Here is a 6,847-nt window from a genome sequence, read left to right as displayed (position 1 = left end):
AAAGATTGAAATCATTCAAAATATTATCTCCAAACACAATAGAAAAGAACAAGAAATCAATAACAGAAGTAAAACTGGAAAATTCACCAATATGGGGAAATTATACTATGCACTTTCAAACAGCCAATGGATCAAAGAAGAAATTACAAGGGAAAGTAAAAAATACTTAGAGACGAATGAAAATGAACATACAATATACCAAAATGTCTTGGATGCCATGAAAGCAGTGCTGAGAGGGAAATTTATAGCAGTAAATGCCTGCATTAAAAAGAAGAGGACTTCCCTGGTGGCGCAGTGGTTGAGGGTCCACCTGCCAGTGCAGGGAACGTGGGTTTGAGCCCTGGTCTGGACGGATCCCACATGCTGTGGAGCAACTGAGCCCATGCACCACGGCTACTGAGCTTGCGCTCTAAAGCCTGCGAGCTACAACTACGGAGTCTGTGTGCCACAACTACTGAAGCCCGCACACCTAGAGCCCATGCTCCGCAACAAAGAGAAGCCACCGCAATGAGAAGCCTGCACACCACAACAAAGAGTAGCCCCTGCTCGCCACAACTAGACAAAGCCCGTGCGCAGCAACAAAGACCCAACGCAGCCAAAAATAAAAATTAATTAATTAATAAAAAAATAAAAAGAAACATCTGGAATAAATAATTTAGGGGCTTCCCTGGTGCCCGTGCTTCCAATGCAGGGGACATGGGTTCCACCCCTGATCGGGGAACTAGGATCCCACATGCCGCGTGATGCAGCCAAAAAATAAAAAATAATAATAATTATTTAACATTACACCTTAGCCCTTTCCTCAGCTGCCGCTAAGGTGCTCGGTCCTTCCAAGGAAGCTAAGGCTGCATTGGGGTGAGGCCCTCACTTCATCCGGCGACTAGCACTGCGCCTGGCAGCCCCTGCCTAGCACTGGCCCGCACCATGGCCTCCGTCTCGGAGCTCGCCTGCATCTACTCAGCCCTCATCCTGCACGACGATGAGGTGACGGTCACAGAGGATAAGATCAATGTCCTCATTAAAGCAGCTGGTGTAAATGTTGAACCTTTCTGGCCAGGCTTGTTTTCAAAGGCTTTGGCCAATGTCAACATCGGGAGCCTCATGTGCAATGTGGGGGCAGGTGGACCTGCCCCAGCAGCTGGTGCTGCACTAGCAGGAGGTCCTTCCCCCTCCACCACTGCTGCCCCAGCTGAGTAGAGTAAGTGGAATAAAAGAAAGAAGAATCTGAAGAGTCTGATGATGACGTGGGCTTTGGTCTTTTTGACTAAACCTCTTCAGTAACATGTTCAATAAAAAGCTGAACTCTTAAAAATAAAATTACACCTTAAAGAACTAGAAAAAGGAGAACACGGTCAACACAAAGCTAAAAGGAGGAAGGAAATAATAAATATTAGAGTGAAGATAACAGACTTAGAGAATAGGAAAATAGAATCGATGAAAATAAAGTTAGTCCTCTGAAAAAATCAACAAAATTGACAAACCTTTAGCTAGAATGACACAGAAGGAGAATGAGAAGATTCAAATAACTAAAATCAGAAATGAAAATAAGGACATTACTACCTACTTTACAGAAATAAAAATAATTATAAGAGAATACTATGAACCATTGTATGCCAACAAATTAGACCTAGATGAAATGGACAAGTTCTTAGAAACACAGATACCAAAAACAGACTCAAGAAGAAATAGAAAATCTTGACAGACCTATAACCAATACAGATTTAATCAGTAATCAAAAACCTCCCAAGAAAGAAAAGTTCAGGACCAGATGGCTTCACGAGTGAATCTACGAAAGATTTAAAGAAAAATTAACGACAATCTTTCACAACTCTTCCAAAAAAAAAGAAAAGGAGGGAATACCTCCTAATTCATTCTATGAGGTCAGATAAACACATTACAAGAAAAGAAATCATGGCTCAATATCCTTTATGAATGTAGGTGCAAAAATCCTTAACAAAATACTAGCAAACAGAATCCAGCAGCATATTAAAAAGATCAGACACCATGTCCAAGCAGGATATATCCCAAGAATGCAAGTGTGGATCAACATAAGAAAATCAATCAGTGTTATACACCACATTAATAAAATAAATGAAAGAACCATGTTATCATCTCAACTGATGCAGAAAAAGCATTTGACAAAACTCAAACACCCTTTCATGATAAAAACACTCAAAAACTAGAACTGATTGGAACTTTCTCAACATGATAAAGGGCATTTATAAAAACCCCACAACTAGCATCATACTCAATGGTGAAACACTGAAAGCTTTCTCCTTAAGATCAGGGAGTAGATAAAGATGATCACTTCATCATCATCATCATCACCATTGCTATTCAACATTTACTGGAAGTTCTAGTCAGAGTAATTAAGCAAGAAAAAGAAATTAAATGCACCCAGAAGGAAAAGAAGTCAACCTATCTGTATTTGCAGACGACATGATCCTATATATAGAAATCTCAAATAATCCACAAAAGAGCTACTATAACTAACAAATAAATTCAGAAAAGTTGCACAGTAGAAGGTCAACACCAACAAAATCAGTCGTGTTTCTATACATCAGCAATGAACAAGTTGAAAACAAATCCATTTACAATAGCATTCAAAAGAATGAAGTACCTGGGAAAAAATTTATCCGAAGAGGTGAAAGGCTTTTACACTAAAATATACAAAACATTGTTAAAAGGCATTAAAGAAAACCTAAATAAAAAAAATCATCCTTTGTTGATGGAATATTGCTATTTTAAGACAGAAATACTACCCAAAGATATCTACAGATTCAATGCAATCCCTTTTAAAATTCAAACAGCCGTTTTTTTTCAGGAATGAAAAAGCCAGTTCTCAAATTCATATGGAATTACAAGGTGCCCTGAATAGCAAAAACAATCTTAAAAAAGAAAAACAAAGTTGGGGGACTCACATTTCCCATTTCAAAACTTACTACAAATCTACAGTAACCAAAATAGTGTCATAATAGCATAGGAATAAACATATAGATCAATGGAATAGAATTGAGAGTCCAGAAATAAACTCATTTATCTATTCCAGTTGATTTTCAACATTGGTGCAAGACCATTCATTGGGGAAAAATAGTCTCTTCAACAAATGGTGCTGGGACAACTGGATATCCACATGCAAAAGAAGAAAGTTCAACTTCTACCCCACACCACATACAAAAATTAACTCAAAATGGATCAGTGACCTAAATATAAGAGCTCATACTACAAAACTCTTAATAAAATTTACACTATCATATGCACCTTGGAAAGCAAGGACTAAAGAAAGAATTTTCAAATGAACAAACAAAAAGAGCTAACACTGGGACTTCCCTGGTGGTCCATTGGTTAAGACTCCAAGCTCCAAGCTTCCACTGCAGGGGGCACAGGTTCGCTCCCTGGTCAGGGAACTAAGATCCCACATGTCATGTGGTGTGACAAAAAAAAAAAAAAATATATATATATATATATATTTCACCAAAATATGAACACATAAAACAGTATCTTAAAATACCTTAATCCAATGTAAACATTTTCTCAAAATAGAGTTTCAAGCACTTTGCCAGAATATAAAGGAGATATTTTGAATGTTCTCAAATCATGCTATACGGCACTGGCCCTATATAACCATAGAAAACCTCTTTAAAGCTGCAAGTAACACAAAGTTATCATTTATTAAGCACTTAGTATGTACTAGTCCCTTCACATATGCTATTGCTTTTAAACCTTCTAACTCACTCAATATCAACAGGTATTCTACATCACTAAAAAAGACAATAGAAGCTACACTAAAAAAAAATAGAAGCTACAATCTGGAATTCCCTCAGTTTTTTGCTACCGAACCTATAAGCCCACCTTTATCTCAACCCATTCTTTCTCCTTCCCTCCTGTTGCAATAAAGGAGATGTTAAATCTTTTCATCTAAAGTAAAAATCCTCTACCAGTGCTCTGGATCTCATTTGTTCCATTAACTATCTTCAACCTCTCCTTTTCTACTGGCTCCTTCTCATCAGCTCCTAAACATGACTTAGTCTCACCTATCTGAAAATAACAAACAAATAGTTTCCCTGGGTTTTACTTTCCCCTCCAGATATCATCTTTTTTTCTCATTCTAGTCAGTTAAATACTTCATGAATTGTCTACATTTTCTATTTCCATTTTCTTATCTCAACTTACTCTTCCAATATGCCTTCCTCATCAACACCTCTACCACAACCATTTTTGCCCTAATTGGGTAGATGATTTTAAGACTTTATCTTGCTCAATTTCTCAGTTACAACAGTGTTAACTCCTCCTTCTTTCTTTAAATATTTTGCCTATGGCTTCTATATAACTATACTTTTCCTAGTATACCTTCTACTTCTCTATTCTTACCCCCAGTTGCTTTAGGAGCTCCTTTTCCTTATTTGTCTCTTTAAATTAGAGTTCCTTAAGCCTTAGCTCTAGGTCTTCTTCTCTTCCCTATATACTATATAGAGAATCCCCCCACATCAATGGCTTAAATTTCCATTTATATGCAGATAGCTCCCAAATACTTATTTACAGCTATTTCTTAAGCTCTAGACCAATATATCTAACTGGAACACGTCTCATAGGCATCTTAAATTTAATGTATTCAAAAATAACATTTCCAAAATCATCTCACCCATAAACATGCTTCCTCTTAAATATAGTGTAATACGTTAATACTTACTGAACATATAATTATGGGCCAGGCATTGTGCTAAGTGCTAGGATTACGGCAATGAACAAAACTCTCATGGCCCCTGCTCTCCTAGACTTAGTCTGGTGAGGGGAGACAAACATTAAACAAATAATTATACAAATAACTATAAAATTATAATTATGATAAATGCTATTAAAAAAACAAAGTACACTACCATGTACCCAATGGCTCAAGTCAGAAACATCGAAATCATTCCTGACTCCTTGCTTTGTCTTGTACATCAATCACCAAATTCTATTGATTCCTAATTCCTAAATATCTCTCAAATTCAACTACTTATTTCTACTTCCTCTGTTACCATCCAAATCCAGAACATCATCATCTTTCACCAGATTCCTATAAGTCTCCTAACTGGCCTCTACTTCCAGTCTTGTTCCTTCCTATCCTTTATCTACACTGCAGCCAAATAGAATGATTTGTTAAAAATGCTTAAAATCTTTAAAAATATTCTTATTGTCTTTAGGATAAAGTACAAACTCTTAAACACAACTAAAATCCCTGGACATCATATATAAAACAGACATAAGTAGACTCTAAAAGGTGGACCAAAAAAAAGGTATACTGGCTAAAGACCTCTGAACCCAAGAAATGACATGGTACTGCATTCTCCAGATTTCTTTCTTTGCCTCATATATCCCAGACTTGGAGCTAAAGAAGCTGACAACCCAGAAACAGGAGAAGGCACATACATAAAAATCTCATAAAAGCCACTCTCTTTAGCCAAAGGATCTGGAAGGGGCAGGCTAGCAATTTAGAAAACTTTTAGCCAGTAACCACTCTATTCCAGCCAAATAGTACAGAAAAACTGTGACCTCCAATCCAACCATCTCCACTAGCAAAAGCCAAGTAGGGATGCTGCCCTCACCAGCGTGGTGTCAGAGAAGGCTGAGTAAGAAGCCAGAACTTTCATCCCTGTTGGGTGTACTGAATCCCCCACTACATGTTAGTGGAGACCATATGGAGAGCCTGGACTTCCATCTCCGTTCAGCAATAATAAGTCATCCTTCTTGCTCACCACTACCGTGGTATCAGAGGAGGCCTAGTGGACAGTCAGAACTTTCACCACTACCCAGCAGGAATGATAATCAACTGATGTCAACACCAAGATAACAGAGATGTTAGAATTATATGATAAAGATGTTAAAGCAGTCATCATAAAAATGCTTCAATGAACATTATAAACATGATTGATATCAATGAAAAAGTATAAAATCTCCCCAAAGAAATAGAGTCTTAGCAAAGAATTAGAAGATATAAAGGAGTACCAAATGAAAATTTTAGAATTAGAAAATAACTGAAACAAAAAGCTCTGTGAATGGTCTCAACAGAAGAATGTGGGGCAGGGGGTGGGGAACAGAGGAAAGAAAAAGTAAACTTGAAGGCAGAATAATAGAAATTATCCAAATCTGAATGAGAAAGTAAACAAAAAATAAATGGAGAGAGTCCCAGGACCCATGATACTATAATAGAAGATCTAGCATGCCTGTCATTGGAGTCCTAGAAAAAGAGAAGAAGGTAGAGTTGAAAAAGTACTCAAAGAAATAATGAATGAAAAGTTCTCAAATCTGGCAAAACCCATAAACCTATAGATTCAAGAATCTGAACAAATTCCAAACAGGATAAATCCAAAATAATCCACACAAAGACATATTATAGGCAAACTTCTCAAAATTAAAGTGAAAGAAAAACCCTTGAAAGCAGTGAGAAAGAAGTGACATCTTACCCTAAGAAAAAACAAAACAAATGACAGTGGGTTTCTCATCAAAAACCATGGAGGCAGGAAAAAAGCAGTACATTTTTCAAGTGATGAGAGAAAATAAACTATCAATCCAGAAGCCTATGTCCAGCAAAAATATCCTTTAGAAATGAAGGGGAGGCTTCCCTGGTGGCACAGTGGTTAGGAATCCGCCTGCCAATGCAGGGGGGACGGGTTTGATCCCAGGCTCGGGAAGATCCCACATGCCGTGGAGCCCACAACTACTGAGCCCGTGAGCCACAACTACTGAAGCCTGTGTGCCTAGAGCCTGTGCTCCACAACAGGGGAAGCCACAACAATGAGAAGCCCGCACGCTGCAGGGAAGAGTAGCCCCCACTCGCTGCAATGAGAGAGAGCCTGCACGCAGC

At 37.9% G+C, this 6,847-nt stretch overlaps 1 pseudogene; it reads left to right on the top strand.

Annotated features, from left to right (window-relative positions):
• The first annotated feature begins 856 nt into the window (after positions 1–856).
• On the top strand, positions 857–1,283 carry LOC101340134 (large ribosomal subunit protein P1 pseudogene; annotated as a pseudogene).
• The last annotated feature ends 5,564 nt before the right edge of the window (positions 1,284–6,847 follow it).

Source organism: Tursiops truncatus, chromosome 2, assembly GCF_011762595.2.
Source record: "Tursiops truncatus isolate mTurTru1 chromosome 2, mTurTru1.mat.Y, whole genome shotgun sequence".
Lineage (NCBI taxonomy): Eukaryota > Metazoa > Chordata > Mammalia > Artiodactyla > Delphinidae > Tursiops > Tursiops truncatus.
This window is presented reverse-complemented; position numbering and strand designations above follow the sequence as displayed.